Source organism: Oncorhynchus nerka, linkage group LG19, assembly GCF_034236695.1.
Source record: "Oncorhynchus nerka isolate Pitt River linkage group LG19, Oner_Uvic_2.0, whole genome shotgun sequence".
NCBI lineage: Eukaryota > Metazoa > Chordata > Actinopteri > Salmoniformes > Salmonidae > Oncorhynchus > Oncorhynchus nerka.
This window is the reverse complement of record NC_088414.1, coordinates 22,343,477-22,366,031: the sequence shown is the minus strand read 5'-3', so window position 1 is coordinate 22,366,031 and position 22,555 is coordinate 22,343,477. Positions and strand designations below refer to the sequence as shown.

The 22,555-nt window shown below is 43.0% G+C and overlaps 1 long non-coding RNA gene across 1 annotated transcript; it reads right to left on the bottom strand.

The window, feature by feature from the left end:
* Positions 1 to 4,542: 4,542 nt before the first annotated feature.
* On the bottom strand, positions 4,543 to 21,812 carry LOC135562396 (uncharacterized). Its single transcript, XR_010459911.1, has 2 exons — positions 21,522 to 21,812; positions 4,543 to 7,779 (listed from the first exon to the last, which is right to left on the bottom strand). It is a non-coding gene; the product is annotated as an uncharacterized LOC135562396 (long non-coding RNA).
* Positions 21,813 to 22,555: the final 743 nt, after the last annotated feature.

Sequence of the window (22,555 nt, the reverse complement as noted above, 5' to 3'; positions counted from 1 at the left end):
TATTTCCGAGTCCGTGGTTTCCTCCCTGTAGCCTGAGATATGGAAATAACTAGGAAGAGAAACATAAATGCAAATGAGTCTCTCGGTAAACCTCTGCCTGTCTGTGAAGACAACTGGCTTCACTCTTGGAATGCTAAGCAGCCCTGCCCCTCGTAAACAAGTCGCTTCTATTCAATTGGAATAATTAGAATGAATGTGGAGGCCTGAGCGCAGAGCAAAGCGTTTCGGCGGAGGGAGAGAGAGGCAGTGGCAGATGGGGAGGTTGCTCACGAGCCGGCGTAAACCAATCAGATGACAACAAACCCCAGGCCGGTGACAGTGCTGCCAGAATGAATTTAGGGAACAGCACACGTGTTAATGTGCATCCCAATGGAATTATTATGATTTCATGCATTATCTAAGCCAAGGAGGGGTGGGAAACTCAGGGTATGTGTGAGGTTACCTGAAGCACTGTGTTTGACAGCAGAATTTTCAGGCACTTACTGTAGTTTGCAGACTGTTACATGTACTTTGTTTTAGTCATTCCAAATTATGCATGTTCAATCATACGACTTTGATGCTGTGCCAATACAGTTTACACTAGAGAGATGATCTCATTCTACTACAGAACAATGCCAAAGGCTGGGAAAATAGAGGACTTCACATTGCCTAGTCCTACAATAATCAGATGGCTTATGTTGTAATCTGCTGGAGCTCAGTTGGTAGAGCATGGCACTTGTAAGACCAGGGTAGTGGGTTTGATTCCTGAGACCACCCATATGTAAAATGTATGCATGCTTGTCTGTAAATAGCTTTGGATAAATGCATCTGCTAAATGGCATATTATGTTTCAAGAGAATCTTACATCACTTGTCATTTTCCACTCATATCCTTTTTCATAATTTCATTTAAAAAGTAGCCTTTGTAACCCGCTGTAGTTGAGGTGAAAGATGAATTGTAATGAAGATGAGGTGATGAAAGGATTTCAATGACCCATTCATTCCCTGTTAGCTGTGGAGAACATAATTGTTACAAATCCCCATGGTGGTCAGTATCTGTTTGGTCACCGTTAGAACTGGAAGCTGGAGCCAATCAATTCTCCAGGTTACTAGTCCAAAATGCTCTTTAATAAAAAAATCCCAATTAAATAGCAGATTAAATATTATATCAGGCAAGTATGTATGACCAAGCTATAGCCTATTTAAGGGCGTCGTGCAATTACATCACACACATAAACACACATGGTGGTGAGGGTAGGCAACAACATCTCCACCCCGCTGATCCTCAACACTGGGGCCCCAGAAGGGTGCGTTCTGAGCCCTCTCCTGTACTCCCTGTTCACCCACGGCTGCGTGGCCACGCACGCCTCCAACTCAATCATCAAGTTTGCGGACGACACAACAGTGGTAGGCTTGATTACCAACAACGACGAGACGGCCTACAGGGAGGAGGTGAGGGCCCTCGGAGTGTGGTGTCAGGAAAATAACCTCACACTCAACGTCAACAAAACTAAGGAGATGATTGTGGACTTCAGGAAACAGCAGAGGGAACACCCCCCTATCCACATCGATGGAACAGTAGTGGAGAGGGTAGTAAGTTTTAAGTTCCTCGGCATACACATCACAGACAAACTGAAATTGTCCACTCACACAGACAGCATCGTGAAGAAGGCGCAGCAGCGCCTCTTCAACCTCAGGAGGCTGAAGAAATGTGTTTTGTCACCAAAAGCACTTACAAACTTCTACAGATGCACAATCGAGAGCATCCTGGCGGGCTGTATCACCGCCTGGTACGGAAACTGCTCCGCCCACAACCGTAAGGCTCTCCAGAGGGTAGTGAGGTCTGCACAACACATCACAGGGGGCAAACTACCTGCCCTCCAGGACACCTACACCACCCGATGTTACAGGAAGGCCATAAAGATCATCAAGGACAACAACCACCCGAGCCACTGCCTGTTCACCCCGCTATCATCCAGAAGGCAAGGTCAGTACAGGTGCATCAAAGCTGGGACCGAGAGACTGAAAAACAGCTTCTATCTCAAGGCCATCAGACTGTTAAACAGCCACCACTAACATTGAGTGGCTGCTGCCAACACACTGACACTGACTCAACTCCAGCCACTTTAATAATGGGAATGGATGGGAAATGATGTAAAATATATCACTAGCCACTTTAAACAATGCTACCTAATATAATGTTACATACCCTACATTATTAATCTCATATGCATACGTATATACTGTACGCTATATCATCTACTGCATCCTTATGTAATACATGTATCACTAGCCACTTTAACTATGCCACTTTGTTTACATACTCATCTCATATGTATATACTGTACTTGATACCATCTACTGTATCTTGCCTATGCTGCTCTGTACCATCACTCATTCATATATCTTTATGTACATATTCTTTATCCCCTTACACTGTGTATAAGACAGTAGTTTTGGAATTGTTAGTTAGGTTATTACTGCATTGTCGGAACTAGAAGCACAAGCATTTCGCTACACTCGCATTAACATCTGCTAACCATGTGTATGTGACAAATAACATTTGATTTGATTTGATTTGACCTGCAGACACACACATGCATGCATTATGGATACATGAAAACACAAACAGACAAACGTGATTAGTGCCTGGAAGGTGCACAAAGAAATTGCATCCAGATATGGTAATGTTCCAATTGTTTTCTGACCACTTTTTTTCAGGCTGAGCTATGCACCCATGTGGAAGACAGAGAAAGCATTCTTCAAGGGAAAGCAAGGGAGAGCTAGTCTGTGTTGTAATGCTTCTGGCTCACTTTAACGTCTGGGTTCTTTTCTTCAGCAGGATGCTATGAGTTGTATCTTGGTGTGCATGTGTGAGTCTCTCTGTGTGTGTTTGTTTGTGTGTGATAAGTGGTGATGCTCCCCCCTGCAAACACACACACACAAATATACATTACCATTGAAAGGTTTGGGTTCACATAGAAATGTCCTTGTTTTTGAAAGAAATGCACATTTGTTTCCTCCGACAAATTGGTGCAGCTAGCTTCCGGGTTAAGCGAGCGGGTGTTAAGAAGCGCAGCTTGGCAGGTCATGTAGCATGACTCGACCTTTGCCTCTCCCGAGCCAGTTGGGGAGTTGCAGCGATGAGACAAGATCGTAATCACGAAAATGGGGAGTAAAAGGCGGTACATTTTATTACAACAAAAAAAGTACTGTATCATTTCTCATTTTTCTCAGTAAAGATGCTAGACCCTGATACAACTTACTTAGGCAGGGAGGGGGATTAATTTTCACGCTTCAGTGCATTAACTGTTTTCCACAATTTAGATGGCTCACCAGCAGTTGAGACAGTATGTAGAAAGTAGCATGATTTAGCTTTCTTAATTGAGGATGTGTATCTATTTCTTAATTGCCTGAAAAGTTGCCAATCAGCTAAATAGTCTGTTTTTCAAGCCTTGACCCAGGCCTGATTTCTCATCATAAAGAGATATGAAAGTTCTATAGAGAACCAAGGATATCTTCTATTTTTTACTCGAAGACATTTAAAGGGTGCATGTTTGTTTGCCAGAGAGACAAACATAGATGAAAACAGCTCTAGAGATAGTTCAGGGTCAGGCTGACAAAGAAAAAGTTAGAGTAATACATATCATGAAGAAATGCTTGTGGGGATTTTTATTTGTAAATTTTACATGTGAGGATAATTATATGAGGATCAGTGTTAATTTGTTTGGTACCTCTAATACATGTAGTTTCTTATTCATAAACTCTTTTGTAAGAGGCTACGAACAACACAGTCAAAAGAATAGGCCTGTTATTTACTTTGCCACTGACATTGACATAACATTTGCCCAAGGACATTTTATATCTCTATTTGTGACTGTTGTGGTGAAAGCATATGGTTACCCTTTCTTCAGCAGGTCAGTTGACAGTGACTTAGTATGACACAGGCTGCTTTGACACATAGCCGCTGGCCATTATCACGTCCCGTCCATGTGGATATGACCTCTCACCTCCAGATGTGTGCTGGATGTGTGAAAGAGAGATGCCACCCTATCAGTTGTTTCATTTTCACTGTCTGTGTATGTACACTACCGTTCAAAAGTTTGGGGTCACTTAGAAATGTCCTTGTTTTTGAAAGAAAATCACATTCTTTTGTCCATTAAAATAACATGAAATTGATCAGAAATACAATGTAGACATTGTAAAAGACTACTGTAGCTGGAAACAGCTTGTTTTCTAAAAATAGATTAAAAAAACAGAAGCCCATTATCAGCAACCATCACTCCTGTGCTTCAATGGCACATTTTGTTAGCTAATCCAAGTTTATCATTTTAAAAGGCTAATTGATCATTTGAAAACCCTTTTGCAATTATGTTAGCACAGCTGAAAATTGTTGTCCTGATTAAAGAAGCAATGAAACTGGCCTTCTTTAGGCTACTTGAGTATCTGGAGCATCAGCATTTGTGGGTTTGATTTTCGAAACTCGTCAGTCTATTCCTGTTCTGAGAAATGAAGGCTATTGTCACGATCATCGAAATAACATTCAAACCAAGGCGCAGTGTGATATGGGTTCCACATCTTTTTATTAGTGAAACGCAAAAAACAATAAAGAGCAAACGACACATGAAGCTATGGAGTGCTCACAGGCAACTACACATTAACAAGATCCCACAAAACACAGTGGGGAATTGGCTGCCTAAATATGATCCCCAATCAGAGACAACGATAAACAGCTGCCTCTAATTGGGAACCATTCCAGGCCATCCTAGGAATAAAACAACCTAGATTACCCACCCTAGTCACACCCAGACCTAACCCACATAGAGAATAAAAAGGCTCTCTATGCTCAGGGCGTGACAGCTATTCCATGCAAGAAATTGCCAAGAAACTGAAGATCTCGTACAACGCTGTGTACTACTCCTACTCCTTCACAGAACAGTGCAAACTGGCTTAACCAGAATAGAAAGAGGAGTGGGAGGCCCCGGTGCACAACTGAGCAAGAGGACAAGTACATTAGAGTGTCTAGTTTGAGAAACCGACGCCTCACAAGTCCTCAACTGGCAGCTTCATTAAATAGTACCCGCAAAACACTAGTCTCAACGTCAACAGTGAAGAGGCGACTCCGGGATGCTGGCCTTCCTGGAGTCTGCCAAGCTTTGCTTCTTAACCTCTTGAAGCTAGGGGGCACTATTTTTATGTTTGGAAAAATAACGTTCCCAAAGTAAACAGCCTATTTCTCAGGACCAGATGCTAGAATATGCATATAATTGACAGATTAGGATAGAAAACACTCTAAAGTTTCCAACTGTTAAAATATTGTCTGTGAGTATAACAGAACTGATATTGCAGGCGAAACCCTGAGGAAAATCCAATCAGGAAGTGCCTCTTATTTTGAAACCTTTCTGTTCCTATGCATGCCTATCCTCGATTTTCTGGCATCCCTAAGGTGTCAACAGTCTTTAGACATAGTTTCAGGCTTTTATTTTGAAAAATGAGCGTGAAAGATCACATTGCGTATGTGGATAGGTGGGGGCTCTCAGAGTGAGTTTTTGCGCTACAGAGTAAAGCCGCCATTTTTCCTCCCGCTGTTGTTGAAAAATCTACACACTCGGTTGATATATTATCGAATATATATTTTAAAAACTACCTGAGGAATGATTATAAAAAACGTTTGACATGTTTCTGTGGACATTATGAAGACTATTTGGAATTTCCGTCTGCGTTGTCATGACCGCTCTTTCCTGTGGATTTCTGAACATAACGCGACAAACAAACAGAGGTATTTTGGGTATAAAAATCATCTTTATGGAACAAAATGAACATTTGTTGTGTAACTGGGAGTCTCGTGAGTGAAAACATCCGAAGATCATCAAAGGTAAACGGTAAATTTGATTGCTTTTCTCATTTTTGTGACTAAGCTCCTGATGCTAAGTGTACATAATGCTATGCTAGGCTATCGATAAACTTACACAAAGGCTTGGATTGCTTTCGCTGTAAAGCATAATTTCAAAATCTGAGACGACAGGTGGATTAACAAAAGGCTAAGCTGTGTTTTGCAATATTGCACTTGTGATTTCATGAATATGAATATTTTTTTGTAATATTATTTGACTGTTGCGGTATGCTATTCAGTGGTTGCTGGCGAAAATGATCCCGCGACAGGGATGGGTAGCGTCAAGAAGTTTTAACACCCGCTCGCTTAACCCGGAAGCCAGCTTCACCAATTTGTCGAAGAAAACACTTCAACTGATGACCAAAGTCAGCCTGCACTCACCTGGCCCACCACAAGGAGTCGCTAGAGTGCGATGAACCAAGTAAGGCCCCCCCGGACATTTCATTTGAACAATTCTCTACTTGTGATATGCTAGACGATTGATGTAAAAAAACGAATCCAGTGGGGCTGATTTGCTTGATAATTTCTTGCTGCAGCTTTCTGCTCCTCTAATTGTGTAATTATTGACAAATATTTTTAATTAACCTGACAATTTTCTTGGGTGCCATCCCTAGGATCTGGAAGGCTGCTCATGAGCTTCCTCTCCACAAAGGTGGTAACCCTTCTGACATGAATAATTATCGCCTGATCCCTAAACTATCTATCAACATTTTTTCAATCTTTAATTAACACAGCTTAGATCTTTTCTAGCTTCAAAATGTATTCATTGCTTTCTGTATCAGAAAGTAGGGTGGCCCTCTTTGAAGTTTTGTAGATCGATGCATTGCAATCTTTTTGTTTGTGAAGATCTCTTGCATAAACTTCCACCATACCTTACTTCATTATTAACCTAGTTCCCTGCAAAAGTTTTTCCGATTTTGTTGCATTACATTATTTATTAATTGGATTTAATGTAATGGACATGCGCAAAATAGTCAAAATTGGTGTGAAAAAAAAAAAAAAAAAACTTCAAAAAGTGTAAAACTGAAAAGTGGTGGGTGCATATGTACAGTTGAAGTCGGAAGTTTACATACACTTAGGTTAAAGTCATTAATAAAACTTGTTTTTCAACCACTCCCCAAAATTCTTGTTAACGAACTATAGTCTTGGCAAGTCGTTTAGGACATCTACTTTGTGCATGACACAAGAGATTTTCCCAACAATTGTTTACAGACAGATTATTTCACTTATAATTCACTGTATCACAATTCCAGTGGGTCAGAAGTTCCAAACGCCTGAAGTTACCTGGAGGGAAAATCAAACCTCAGAAAAAAATTGTAGACCTCCACAAGTCTGGTTCATCCTTGGGAGCAATTTCCAAACACCTGAAGGTACCACGATCATCAAATCAAAAATCAAATCAAATGATTTATATAGCCTAAAACCCCAAACAGCAAGCAATGCAGGTGTAGAAGCACGGTGGCTAGGAAAAACTCCCTAGAAAGGCCAAAACCTAGGAAGAAACCTAGAGAGGAACCAGGCTGAGGGGTGGCCAGTCCTCTTCTGACTGTGCCAGGTGGAGATTATAACAGAACATGGCCAAGATGTTCAAATGTTCATAAATGACCAGCATGGTCAAATAATAATAATCACAGTACTTGTCGAGGGTGCAGCAAGTCAGCACCTCAGGAGTAAATGTCAGTTGGCTTTTCATAGCCGATCATTAAGAGTATCTCTACCACTCCTGCTGTCTCTAGAGAGTTGAAAACAGCAGGTCTGGGACAGGTAGGACGTCCGGTGAATAGTTCAGGATTCCATAGCTGCAGGCAGAACAGTTGAAACTGGAGCAGTAGCACGGCCAGGTGGTCTGGGGACAGCAAGGAGTCATCTTGCCAGGTATTCCCGAGGCATGGTCCTAGGGCTCAGGTCCTCCGAGAGAGAGAAAGAAAGAGATAATTAGAGAGAGCATACTTAAATTCATACAGGACACCGGATAAGACAGGAGAAGTACTCCAGATATAACAAACTGACCCTAGACCCGACACATAAACTACTGCAGCATAAATACTGGAGGCTGAGACAGGAGGGGTCAGGAGACACTGTGGCCCCATCCGATGAAACCCTTGGACAGAGCCAAACAGGAAGGATATAACCCCACCCACTTTGCTCGAAGCACAGCCCCCACACCACTAGAGGGATATCTCCTGCTTTGCTGCAGGAGGGACTGGTGTACTTCACAAAATAGATGGCATCACGAGGTAGGAAAATGATGTGGATATATTGAAGCAACATCTCAAGACATCAGTCATGAAGCTAAAACTTGGTCGCAAATGGGTCTTTCAAATGGACAATGACATCAAGTATACTTCCAAAGTTGTGGCAAAATGGCTTTATGGCTGGGGACAGTATTGAGTAGCTTGGATGAATAAGGAGCCCAGAGTAAACTGCCTGCTACTCAGGCGCAGAAGCTAAGATATGCATATTATTAGTATATTTAGATAGAAAACACGTTTGAATGATGTCTGTGAGTTTAACAGAACTGATAAGGCAGGCAAAAACCTGAGAAAAAATGCAACCAGGAAGTTGGGAAATCTAAGGATAGTAGTTTTTCAAGTCTTTGCCTATCCAATATACAGTGTCTATGGGGTCATATTGCATTTCCTAAGGCTTCCACTAGATTTCAACAGTCTTTAGAACCTTGTTTCAGGTGTCTGGCAGAATGCCATGAGCTCGCGCGCTCCCGTGAGAGTTAGTTGAGTTCCTTTTCCTTTCTAAAGACAAAGGAATTGTCCAGTTGGAATATTATTGAAGATTTATGTTTAAAACATCCTAAAGATTGTTTCTATCCATCGTTTGACAAGTTTCTACGAACTGTAATGAACATTTTTGACTTTCCGTCTGGCCTGCGCGTCGTGAATTTGGATTTGTGAATTAAAAGCGCAAACAAAAAGGAGGTATTTGGACATAAATGATGGACTTTATCGAACAAAACAAACATTTATTGTGGAACTGGGATTCCTGGGAGTGCATTCTAATGAAGATCATTAAAGGTAAGTGTAATATTTATAACGCTATTTCTGACTTTTACTGACTCCACAACATGGCGGGTATCTGTATGGCTTGTTTTTGTGTCTGAGCGCTGTACTCAGATTATTGGATGGTGTGCTTTTTCAGTGAAGCTTTTTTGAAATCTGACACAGCGGTTGCATTAACCTCTAGCGTCGAGCAATCCCGTATCCGGGAGCCTAATCATAGCCTCAAGCTCATTACCATGACGCAACGTTTCCTATTCATGAAAATCGCAAATGATATTAAATAAATATATTGAAACACAAGCTTAGCCTTAACCTGTTAAGCCCACCCGACACGCATGTGTCCCATCTAGCCATCTGGAAATGCAAATGCACTACGCTAAATGCTAATAGCACTCGTTAAAACTCAAACGTTCATTAAAACACACATGCAGGGTACTGAATTAAAGCTACACTCGTTGTGAATCCAGCCAACAAGTCAGATTTTTAAAATGCTTTTCGGCGAAAGCATGAGAAGCTATTATCTGATAGCATGCAACACCCCGAAATACCTGAAGGGGACGTAAACAAAATAATTAGCATAGCCGGCGCTACACAAAACACAGAAATAAAATATAAAACATTCATTACCTTTGACGATCTTCTTTGTTGGCACTCCTAGATGTCCCATAAACATCACTATTGGGTCTTTTTTAGATTAAATCGGTCCATATATACCCCAAATATCGATCTATGAAAAGTGTGTGATCCAGGAAAAAACGCTATTTTAAAATGCAACGTCATTTTTTTTAATTAAAAAAGTTGACGATAAACTTTCACAAAACACTTCGAAATACTTTTGTAATCCAACTTTAGGTATTAGTAAACGTTAATAAGTTTTGACTGGGCTGCGCGGGAACTGTACTTCCTCAGTGGTAGGGAGGCGAGCAGGCCAGAGGTGGATGAACACAGTGCCCTTGTTTGGGTGTAGGGCCTGATCAGAGCCTGGAGGTACTGAGGTGCCGTTCCCCTCACAGCTCCGTAGGCAAGCACCATGGTCTTGTAGCGGATGCGAGCTTCAACTGGAAGCCAGTGGAGAGAGCGGAGGAGCGGGGTGACGTGAGAGAACTTGGGAAGGTTGAACACCAGACGGGCTGCGGCGTTCTGGATGAGTTGTAGGGGTTTAATGGCACAGGCAGGGAGCCCAGCCAACAGCGAGTTGCAGTAATCCAGACGGGAGATGACAAGTGCCTGGATTAGGACCTGCGCCGCTTCCTGTGTGAGGCAGGGTCGTACTCTGCGGATGTTGTAGAGCATGAACCTACAAGAACGGGCCACCGCCTTGATGTTAGTTGAGAACGACAGGGTGTTGTCCAGGATCACGCCAAGGTTCTTAGCGCTCTGGGAGGAGGACACAATGGAGTTGTCAACCGTGATGGCGAGATCATGGAACGGGCAGTCCTTCCCGGGAGGAAGAGCAGCTCCGTCTTGCCGAGGTTCAGCTTGAGGTGGTGATCCGTCATCCACACTGATATGTCTGCCAGACATGCAGAGATGCGATTCGCCACCTGGTCATCAGAAGGGGGAAAGGAGAAGATTAATTGTGTGTCGTCTGCATAGCAATGATAGGAGAGACCATGTGAGGTTATGACAGAGCCAAGTGACTTGGTGTATAGCGAGAATAGGAGAGGGCCTAGACAGAGCCCTGGGGGACGCCAGTGGTGAGAGCGCGTGGTGAGGAGACAGATTCTCGCCACGCCACCTGGTAGGAGCGACCTGTCAGGTAGGACGCAATCCAAGCGTGGGCCGCGCCGGAGATGCCCAACTCGGAGAGGGTGGAGAGGAGGATCTGATGGTTCACAGTATCGAAGGCAGCCGATAGGTCTAGAAGGATGAGAGCAGAGGAGAGAGAGTTAGCTTTAGCAGTGCGGAGGGCCTCCGTGATACAGAGAAGAGCAGTCTCAGTTGAATGACTAGTCTTGAAACCTGACTGATTTGGATCAAGAAGGTCATTCTGAGAGAGATAGCGGGAGAGCTGGCCAAGGACGGCACGTTCCAGAGTTTTGGAGAGAAAAGAAAGAAGGGATACTGGTCTGTAGTTGTTGACATCGGAGGGATCGAGTGTAGGTTTTTTCAGAAGGGGTGCAACTCTCGCTCTCTTGAAGACAGAAGGGACGTAGCCAGCGGTCAGGGATGAGTTGATGAGCGAGGTGAGGTAAGGGAGAAGGTCTCCGGAAATGGTCTGGAGAAGAGAGGAGGGAATAGGGTCAAGCGGGCAGGTTGTTGGGCGGCCGGCCGTCCAACATGTTTGTTGTTTAACAGTATGTTAAACATCAATTAACATCTACACTAACATCAATTATGTGGCACTCACAGACAATATCTTTACAGTTTTGGAAATGTCAGAGTGTTTTCTTTCCAAAGCTGTCAATTATATGCATAGTCGAGCATCTTTTCGTGACAAAATATCTTGTTTAAAACGGGAATGTTTTTCATCCAAAAATTAAAATAGCGCCCCCTATATCCAAGAAGTTAAAGGTTAATAGATGACGTTATTACAAAAACATTGTAACGTCAACAGTTTACCTAGTATATGTTTGATGTTTATACATTGTACGTTGTATGGAAAATGTCCAAATCGAAGAGAATGTTTTGGTAAAGATGAAATGTGAAGTTAGTTGTCTAAAATTGGATTTGAGTCAAATCTAGACCTTGCCCATAACTTGGTACGCCCAGAGAATTGCCCTAAAGGCTGTTACGCCCACTTCTGACCCCATTGTATAAAACCTGTGGGTGAAGAATTTACAGATTAGACTATGTGACTCAAGCTGCAGCCGAGGTCTAAAAAAGTAAACGAACCCAAAACGGCACACAAATTTGAAGACAAAGAAATATTTTCTACCTAAGCTACGGATGAGTAGCTGTGTCTAAGCGGGTGAATTCAAGTCGAACCACCTAGCCTCCACTCCTCATCGAATCGGGGTATCTACACTGTTTCATTACTGTTGTTGGCTCTGAGCTACAGAGCTACAGAGATGTCTGTCCTCAGAAGAGCCCTTCCAGAGCAAGGGCGAGGGAACAGACTCCTAAGCCAAAAGGTCACTGACATTGTGAGGACAACCAAAGAGTTGCGCCGGAGAAGTGCACCATTGAGCAGCCTGAACGGTCCACACGGAGAATCCACGGACACCTTCCCGACTTATTTACATCATTATATTCTGACCCATAAGAGCGGCAGTTTGGGGCAAGGCTAGGGTTAGAATAAGCATAGCTGACAAATTCATGCAAATGTATATTTCTCTCGTGTACTTTCTCTTTTTCTCTCTCTTTTAAATCTCCATTTTGGGTAACACCTGTGTCACGGTCGTCCTCCTCTTCATCTGAAGAGGAGAGGCGAGAAGGATCGGAGGACCAAAATGCGGCGTGGTAGGTGTTCATCATTAATTTTAATAAAGAAAACACTGAAACACTATACAAAAACAATAAACATAATAACAACCGTGAAGCTAATGCGAACTGTGCTGAAACAAGCAATCAACATAGACAATCACCCACAAACAAACAGTGCAACCCAGGCTACCTAAGTATAATTCTCAATCAGAGACAACTAATGACACCTGCCTCTGATTGAGAACCATACTAGGCCGAAACATAGAAATCCCCAAATCATAGAAAAACAAACATAGACTGCCCACCCCAACTCACGCCCTGACCATACTAAATAATGACAAAACAAAGGAAATAAAGGTCAGAACGTGACAGTACCCCCCCCCCCAAAGGTGCCGCAAAATCTTAACCTATAGGGTAGGGTCTGGGTGGGCGTCTGTCCGCGGTGGCGGCACTGGCACGGGACGCGGACCCCACTTCACCATTGTCTTAGTCCGCCTTATTGTCCGCCTCCGTGGCTTTCTAACCATGGCATCCCTTCTCAGGGGCAGGTCGGGACAGAGGGGTGGCAGCTCGGGACAGAGGGGCGGAAGCTCGGGACAGAGGGGTGGAAGCTCGGGACAGAGGGGCGGAAGCTCTGGCGCCTCTGGGCTGAGGGGCTCTGGCGCCTCAGACTCCGGCAGCGCCGGACAGGTGGGAGACTCCGGCAGCGCCGGACAGGCGGGACCACCTGTAGGGAGGAGACAGAGAGACAGCCTGATGCGTGGGGCTGCCACAGGAACCACCAGGCTGGGGAGACCTTCAGGAGGCTTGGTGTTAGGAGGAGGCACCTGAAGGACTGGGTTGTGGGGGAGCACTGGAGCTCTGGTGCGCAGCCTTGGCACCAATTCCCCAGGCTGGATAACTACTCTAGCCCGGACCCTCCAGAGTGCAGGCACAGGTTGAACCGGGCTGTGGGTAAGCACGGGAGATCTAGTGCTTACTACGCGCACCTCTCCCTTAGGCTCCACTCCCACATTTGCCCGGCACGAGCGGAGCGCAGGCATAGGACGCACTGCACCCTCCCAGCACCCCGGAGACACAGCACGCAGAGCCGGCGCAGGATACCCTGGCCCGAAACGGCGTACCGGCGACCAGACACGCTGAGCAGGCACCATACGCCCTGGCTCGATGCCCACACTCATGGCACTTTCGGGGGGCTGCCCTATAGCGCACCGGGCTATGGGCACGTACTGGCGAGACCGTGCGCTTTACAGCATAACACGGGGCCTCACCAGTAACGCACTGCTTATAATAAGCACGAGGAGTGAACTTAGGTCTGCTACCTGGCTTAGCCCCACACCTCGTCTGCCCCCCCCAACAAATTTCTGGGGCTGCCTCTCGTACCTGTCGCGCTGCCGTGCTGCCTCCTCATATCGCCGCCGCTCAGCTTTCGCTGCCTCCAGCTCTGCTTTGGGGCGGCGATATTCCCCAGCCTGTGCCCAGGGTCCCTCTCCGTTCAATATCTCCTCCCATGTCCAGGAGTCCTGTGATGCTGGCCGCTGTTGTTGCTGCTTCCGCTGCTGTCGTCGCTGTCCTTTACCACGCCGCTTGGTCCTTGGTTGGTGGGTGATTCTGTCACTAACTACAACTAATGACACCTGCCTCTGATTGAGAACCATACTAGGCTGAAACATAGAAATCCCCAAATCATAGAAAAACAAACATAGACTGCCCACCCCAACTAACGCCCTGACCATACTAAATAATGACAAAACAAAGGAAATAAAGGTCAGAACTTGACAACCTGCCATAGTGTGTTGGCCCGTTATACTAAGTTCTAATCAATAGCCTAGAATGTTTTTTTCTGTATGTATTATCTTTCATCATCATTTTATCTTTCTAGTAAATTAATACTCAACTAAGATCGGTGTGGTACATTAGCGGCTGTTGTAAAATTGATATTCTGATATTCTTTGAGTTAATTTGGGAAATAGAAACTCAATAAAACTAATTTTCCCATGGTGCCCCAGGTTAATAAGTTAATAATTGCTTGATTCAGTTAATCACGCAATTAGAAACCTTTAATAATTCGATGAGCAACAGTCGTCACATTAACTAATACAACGTCACGACAATAGCAAAGGAGGTGAATACAGTTGAAGTCGGAGGTTTACATATTAAACCTTAGCCAAATACATTTAAACTCACTTTTTCACAATTCCTTAAATTTAATCCAAGCAAAAATTTGATAGAATCACCACTTCATTTTAAGAAAGTGAAATGTCAGAATAATAGTAGAGAGAATAATTTAATTAAGCTTTTAGTTATTTCATCACATTCCCAGTGGGTCAGAAGTTCACATACACTCAATTAGTATTTGGTAGCATTGCCTTTAAATTGTTTAACTTGGGTCAAACGTTTTGCGTAGCATTCTACAGGTTTCCCACAATATATTGGGTGAATTTTGGCCCATTCCTCCTGACAGAGCTGGTGTAACTGAGTCAGGTTTGTAGGGCTCCTTGCTCGTACACGCTTTTTCAGTTCTGCCCACAAATTGTCTATAGGATTGAGGTCAGGGCTTTGTGATGGCCACTCCAATACCTTGACTTTGTTGTCCTTAAACGTCTTATGGCTGAGATTCCGTTAACGGGATCGACTTGACAACAGCAGTGAAAGTGCAGGGCGCCAAATTTAAACAACAGAAATCTCATAATTAAAATTCCTCAAACATACAAGTATTATACACCATTTTAAAGATAAACTGGTTGTTAATCCCACCACAATGTCCAATTTCAAAAAGGCTTTACGACGAAAGCATACCATGCGATTATGTTAGGTCAGCACCTAGTCACAGAAAAACACCGCCATTTTTCCAGCCAAAGAGAGGAGTCGCAAAAAGCAGAAATAGAGACAAAATGAATCACTAACCTTTGATCGTCTGTCTGTCTTCATGTTCATATTTATATCCAAAAATCTCAGTTTACATTGGCGTGTTATGTTTCCAAAACATCTGGTTATTTTGTAGAGAGCCACAACAATTTACAGAAATATTCATCATAAATGTTAATGAAAATACAAGTGTTATACATGGAATTGAAGATGTACTTCTCCTTAACTTCTTGGATATAGGGAGCGTTATTTAAATTTTTGGATGAAAAACGTTCCCATTTTAAACAAGATATTTTGTCACGAAAAGATGCTCGACTATGCATATAATTGACAGCTTTGGAAAGAAAACACTCTGACGTTTCCAAAACTGCAAAGATAGTCTGTGAGTGCCACAGAATGCCTGCTGAATGCTAGGCTTAATGCTATGCTAGGCTATCAATACTCTTACACAAATGCTTGTGTAGCTTTGGTTGAAAAGCATATTTTGAAAATCTGAGATGACAGTGTTGTTAACAAAAGGCTAAGCTTGTTTTTCAAAATATTTATTTCATTTAATTTGCGATTTTCATGAATAGGAAACGTTGCGTTATGGTAATGAGCTTGAGGCTATGATTACACTCCCAGATACGGGATTGCTCGACGCTAGAGGTTAATAACAACACAAAAATGACATACATTTGCATATTCCATCTATCGTCATGACCACCATTGTGGCTGATGGAAACCATTGTTCCAAAGTCCCTTTATTTCATGTTTAATGTTCTGAGGCTGGTTCTCCATAGTAACAGGACAAAAGGAATTTGTCTGTGACATAAGATTTACCATGGGCGTGAGGGGTCATAAAATCCCCACATCTTCAGACCTCTAGATCTCTCCTCCTCTGTTGGAGTTGAGAGATAATCTGTAGGGTTGTGGTCTCCTGTAACCTGACCTGATCAGGACAGTCATGACATTATGAAGCCCCTATATAAGATCTGGTGCAAACAATTACCTTCAGAAGTCACGTAATGAGTTAGATTGTCACATGATCTCAGTGTTTATATACACCTGTTCTGAAAGGCCCCAGAGTCTGCAACACCACTAAGCAAGGGACACCACCAAGCAAGCAGCACTATGAAGACCAAGGAGCTCTCCAAACAGTTCAGGGATAAATTTGTGAAGAAGTACAGATCAGGGTTGGGTTAAAAAAAATATCAGAACATTTGAACATCCCACGGAGCGCCATTAAATCCATTATTAAAAAATGGACAGAATATGGCACCACAACAAATCTGCTAAGAGAGGGCCGCCCACCAAAACTCACAGACCAGGCAAGGAGGGAATTAATCAGAGAGTCAACAGAGAGACCAAAGATAACCCTGAAGGAGCTGCAAAGCTCCACAGCAGAGATTGGTGTATGTCCATAGGACCACTTTAAGCCGTATACTCTGTAGAGCTGGGCTACACGGACGAGTGGCCAGAAAAAAGCCATTAAAAAAATTTGCAAACATGTTTGATGTTCACCAAAAGGCATGTGTGAGACTCCCCAAACTTATAGAAGAAGGTGCTCTGGTCAGATGAGACTAAAATTGAGCTTTTTGGCCATCAAGAAAAACTCCATGTCTGGCGCAAACTCAACACCTCACATCACCCCGAGAATACCATCCCCACAGTGAAGCATGGTGGTGGCAACATCATGCTGTGGGGATGTTTTTCCATCGGCAGGGACTGGGAAACTGGTCAGAATTGAACGAATGATGGATGGCGCTAAATACAGGGACATTCTTGAGGGAAACCTGTTTCAGTCTTCCAGAGATTTGAGACTGGGACGGAGGTTCACCTTCCAGCAGGATAATGACCCTAAGCATACTGATAAAGCAACACTTGGGTGGTTTAAGGGGAAACATTTAAATGTTTTGGAATGGCCTAGTCAAAGCCCAGACCTCATTCCAATTGAGAATCTGTGGTATTACTTAAAGATTGCTGTACATTTACATTACATTTAAGTCATTTAGCAGACGCTCTTATCCAGAGCGACTTACAAATTGGTGCATTACTTTTGTGGAACCCATCCAACTTGAAGTAGCTGGAGCAATTTTGCCTTGAAGAATGGGCAAAAATCCCAGTGGTTAGATGTGCCAAGCTTATAGAGACATACCCAAAAGACTTGCAGTTGTAATTGCTGCAAAAGGTGGCTCTACAAAGTATTGACTTTGGGGGGAGGGGGGGGGGGGGGGTTGAATAGTTATGAACGCTCAAGTTCAGTTTTTTTGTCTTATTTCTTGTTTGTTTCACAATAAAAACGATTTTGCATCTTCAAAGTTGTATGAATGTTATGTATATCAAATGATACAAACCCCACAAAAATCCATGTTAATTCCAGGTTGTAAGGCAACAAAATAGAAAAAATGCCAAGGGGAGTGAAATCTTTTGCAAGCCACTGTACAGACGTACGATCTACCAGACCCGGTCTCAGGGATGGCTAATTCTGGAGATCCTTCGATCTCTGCTGATTTAAGTAAATCTGCTGTTAGTGTTTTTGCACCTTACTTGTGGAATAATCTCCAAAGCTCTCTAAAATTGGAAGAGTTGGTGTCTCTAGGGCAATTTAAACGGCTGATTTAGGTCCTTTTCACTGAAGAATGTTTGTTTTATATGATTGTGTATATCTTTTTGTGTATTGATGTGTGTATTTTATGTTTGATACAGGGCTCATCTGTAAAATAAACATTGTTCTCAGCATGACTTCCTGTGAAAACAAAAGGTTAAATAAAAAGTGTCAGTACAACGTAGTTAGCCAACAAAACTATGTTGCAACTGCACATAGCAGGTATGTGAAGACAAGGTAATGTAATGCTAACCTAACCTACTTTTGTCTGTCTGTTGGGGTGTGCCCTCCTGCTCAGGCTCACTGTGGTAAACAAAGAGGTCAGAGCATGTGCTCAAACACAAACATGTCTTCCGTATTGACTTTGTGTCAAACCTGCCACTTGGGTTTTTGTTTCCAGGGAAGTCCTGTCGTTGCATCAAAGGAAAAGAGGAGAGATTTCTCCCAGGAAGGAGGCAGAGAAAGGTCATTGTGAATAAAAGGCTTTTAATCGGACCACTTGAACGCACACCCGGGGAATATCAAAGTCACCTCATCGCTATGGAGGTCAGGTCAGCCTGCCTCCCCTCTCCCCTGCTCTCCTCGACTCACTTTGTTGATGCTTGGCTGCTCAGGGTTGGGGAACTTTAAAAAAAGGTTTGAAGCAGTCGGGGTGTGTGTGTGTGTGTGTGTGTGTGTGTGTGTGTGTGTGTGTGTGTGTGTGTGTGTGTGTGTGTGTGTGTGTGTGTGTGTGTGTGTGTGTGTGGGCGAGTGCGTTAGGCACTTTGTAGTGGTGGGGAGATGTGAGATGAGATTAAGGCTGCTTTGAAGCTTTGTGATATTGAAAGATGTCCTGGGTTTGACCCGCAAGCAGGACAGGCAAATTCCAGTTATTGGATATAATTGGGACTGAAACACTTTAACCAATACTTTAAAAAGAACAAGAAGTTCTGTATAGGTCTTTCAGAGTACTTTTCCTATATAAAAACCTTGATTAGCTGCTATGTACATCCTGAAATATGACTGTTACATAATAGTTGGAAATGATACATTATTATACACTTGGATGATTCATCTAGCCGTCCAGCCACACTGTATAACACTGCACGCGTTTGTGGCAACACCCCATCCCAGTGTTGGCCAAGCAGTGCCAGTGAGAACAGATGAGATGGGCGTTGTGTTTGGATGTCGTAAGTGTTGGATAGTGTTGGATAGGCACCTCGGCTGGGCGCCCTCGCATTCTTCTCTTCAAGACTTTTAGATGAGGCTTGCCAGTCCATTAAGTGTGAAGTGGAATCATGTTTTCTACTAGGATGCCTCCAAACATCCATCTTGTCACATGTTCACAACAACCCTCCCACAAACAGACTGAAGTACAGCAATCCCAAAGCTCTCAATTGCTTTTTAGAAATTGCTGGAGGGGGGGTACTAAACAAAAACATGATTCGATGGAGGAGAACTAGAGGAAGGTGGCGATTCGCTTAAGACACTGATATTTATTTGATATACAGTACAGTAGGTACATGTCGAGTCTACATCATAGATTATACAATGGCCTTATCATTCACAATATTCTATTGTTGTGAAACTACCCATGGAGTGTTCTGTAGAATGACCTCACTCACTCAGTGCATTCTACCAGCCTGTTAGTACAGTGAGCCTTTAGTGGTCACACATTGATACTCCGAAATGTGGGTCTGGCCCGATGAAGCGTGGCTGTCATCACTTTTTCGTGTAATATTCAAAAGACAGCAGCTGCACAGATGCACCAGAGTGATAACCGCTACAGAGCAGCATTGTGTGCTCTGCTGAGTGATAGGCAGGCAACCTTACTCGAGCATAGTCTACTGTACTGTACTGTATCACTCTTGCCTGTGCGTGTGTTTGAGTGTAGGAATGTATTTTTTTGTCAAATCAAATCACATTCTATTGGTTGCGTACACGTATTTTGCAGATATTATCGCCCATGTAACAAAATGCTTCTGTTCCTAGCTCCAACAGTGCATTAATAGCTAACAGTACAAAACAATACACGCAAATCCTAAATAAACAAATAAACAAATTAAGAAATATTTAAATAGTAGAACGAGCAATTTCAGAGTCCGGAATATAAATGTACAGTATATGATGATGTGTATAGACAATAGGGACTGTATATGAATAGAAAAGGTGCATACAGCAGTAGTTTTGAAGGATGAGCCTTGACTAGAATATAGTATATACATGTACATATGAAGTGTGTATGTACAGTTGTATGCATGTGCACTGTGTGTTTTTCTGGTGCTCTACAGTTCTCACACTTCTATCCTTTTATGTATAAAATACTTCAGTTACATTCCACAGGGTCAGCCACTGTATTTCCAATGCAGGGGGCGTCAGGCCTCTAACTATCCATCTATCAGACAATCAGTGCTCCAAAACAAGTTCTAATTCCACTCAGGTCCTCTGGTGACCATTGGGGCCGCTGTTGCATTGGATCTGATTGAGTATGACCAACCCATTAAATTCCAATCCATTGTTTTTGCGAGCGGTGGCCCCTAGTGCTCTGATTATTGTTGTTTGCTTTCGCTCTAGCTCTCTCTCTATTTCATTCTCTCTCTTCTCTGAGACATGAAAAGCAGGGAGGCTAGTTGACCCAAGTCGCCCTGATAAACACTTGTTTTTCACAGATTCCGCTTGATGGGATGGGATCGGCGGAAAGTAGTGGGCACTCAGGCAGCTCTCACATCTCACCGTCTTCGCAGAGCACCAAGCCGCACTGTCTGTGGCCCCTCTCTCAGGCACTGCAGTCATCACAGTGACTGCCAACAGATAATGACATCAGATTACCCTGACAGAGGAAAGGAGAAAAGCCCTCAACGCGAGAGCTGCATCACTATTGTACTGTACATCTCCCCTGCTATGGCTCTCTGGTTGATCCTGTGACCCTCCTCTTCACCATGTCACCTCCATGTCTTCGTCTGTTCCTCATGAATACTCTCTTTTTCTTCACACACACCTCTAATTCCTTTTTATAGGGGAGAATGGGGAAAGTTGAGCCAAAGGGGTAAGTTGAGCCACCCTTGTTTCTCGAAACTTATACAAAAAAATGTATAATTTGACTGAATATTTAGGAAGAGGTCATCATTTCATGGAGTCTGTGAATAAAGTAACCTCATGGAAAAAGTGGTAAGCAAGGTAGGTCCAAAAAACTGATTTTCACCAAGTCAAATGAATTTATTGTGTTAGAGGTTCCATGATGCTTGTAATCTAAACCAAAGTAGATAATTTAAAGATTGTTCTATACTTCAATTGGAGTCTCTATAAGCATCCTTGTAGCTGTGTGGGTTAATATAGTCCAAATGTTTGCCTTGGGGTAAGTTAAGCCAATGGTTAAGCCAATGGCAAGTTGATAAAAATGTACTGTTTGGTTCCCAGGCATAATGCAAGAGATCTCTGGGATATGAGGTGTGCTTAAAAAAAAGTGCTTAAAAAAGATGCTTAAAATTATTAAAAGACAAAAAAGGGATCTTGATGGTGTTGAATTGTGTTTGGGAAATAAAGATAGACATGGTTTTAAAAAGGTAGTGGTAATATTTAGTTCAGTACAGAAATGTATAGGCGGCTTAAATGACCCTATCCCCTGTCTCAACTTACCCCATTCCGGGGTAAGTTTTACCAAGAGACCACTTTTTCTGGACAAGCTATGTTTTCAAAGCTGTAATCTTTACATAAATTCTGATTATTTCCTGAGATACACAACATCCTGAAATATATGTAGATATATTTGTTAGAAAGAATACTATGTTTCCCTTGATGGCGTGATGCTGAAGGTAAAAAAAAATGGCTCAACTTACCCCACTCCCCTACTTCCTCTTCTTAACCACTTTTCTTCATCTTCAGGACCTCTTCCTCTTCTCCCTTCTCCCTCTCTTCCTTCTTCTCTTCCTTTCAGTCTCTATCAGATGGGCCCCCAGTGGCTCCCTCTGTCCCAGCGAGGCGTGAGAGGAGAGCAGAGCCTGTCATTAGGGAAGGCTTCCAGCCACCACTGCCTCCTTCTCTCCCACCTTCCCTGCCTGCCTGTCTGCCTCCCACTATCCCTCCCATTTCGCCCTCCTGCCCGAAGAAGCTTTTATCAGCCTTAGACACAGAGGGGACCTCTTCAGAGCCCACTAATGGTTGCTAATGGATCCAGCTCTACCCCCCAGCTTGGGAAAACCACACACCATAAGGCGCCAGTTTATATAAACACACAGTACATGATAAAGGTCTGCCAGAAGATATGTAGCCGAACATACATTAATTAACACGACACATGAGAGATTATATGACAGATTGTTGGATAAAATATTTGGGTTGAGAGGGCTATTGATTCGGTTTCCTGTATTTGTTTGTTTTGACAGCATTTTGAAGGGGTAAACAAGTGCAGACTTTTTGTCTTTTCCTTTGACGTAAAGAAATTAAAATATAACTTGGCAAGATCTTAACGCTGTTTCAGTGTAAATATATTACGATAATGCTTTGTTATCATACACTGAGGATAAGCGATTGGACTGTAGAGTTTAGCGAAAATGAAAACATAGGGTGAAAGAGGCCAATAATGTGTGCAAGTTGTGCAACTGGATTAAGTATCCTTGTCCATTACATTTATTTATGTGTTATCTTTTTTAAATGGGTTGTGACTAGAAAAACAAAAACAAATCTAATTTGATTGTGATTTGATCAGTCTTGCCAAACAACAACTCAATGTACAGTTTGTTGTATAGTAAAGATTTCTTCAGTAACTTACTGTATGCTAGATAAAGTTTTCTTGGTGTGTGTGTGTGTGTCTGTGTGTGTGTGTCGGAAGTTATCGGGTGGTACTCTCCTTGATAAAACGTATTTGAGCAAA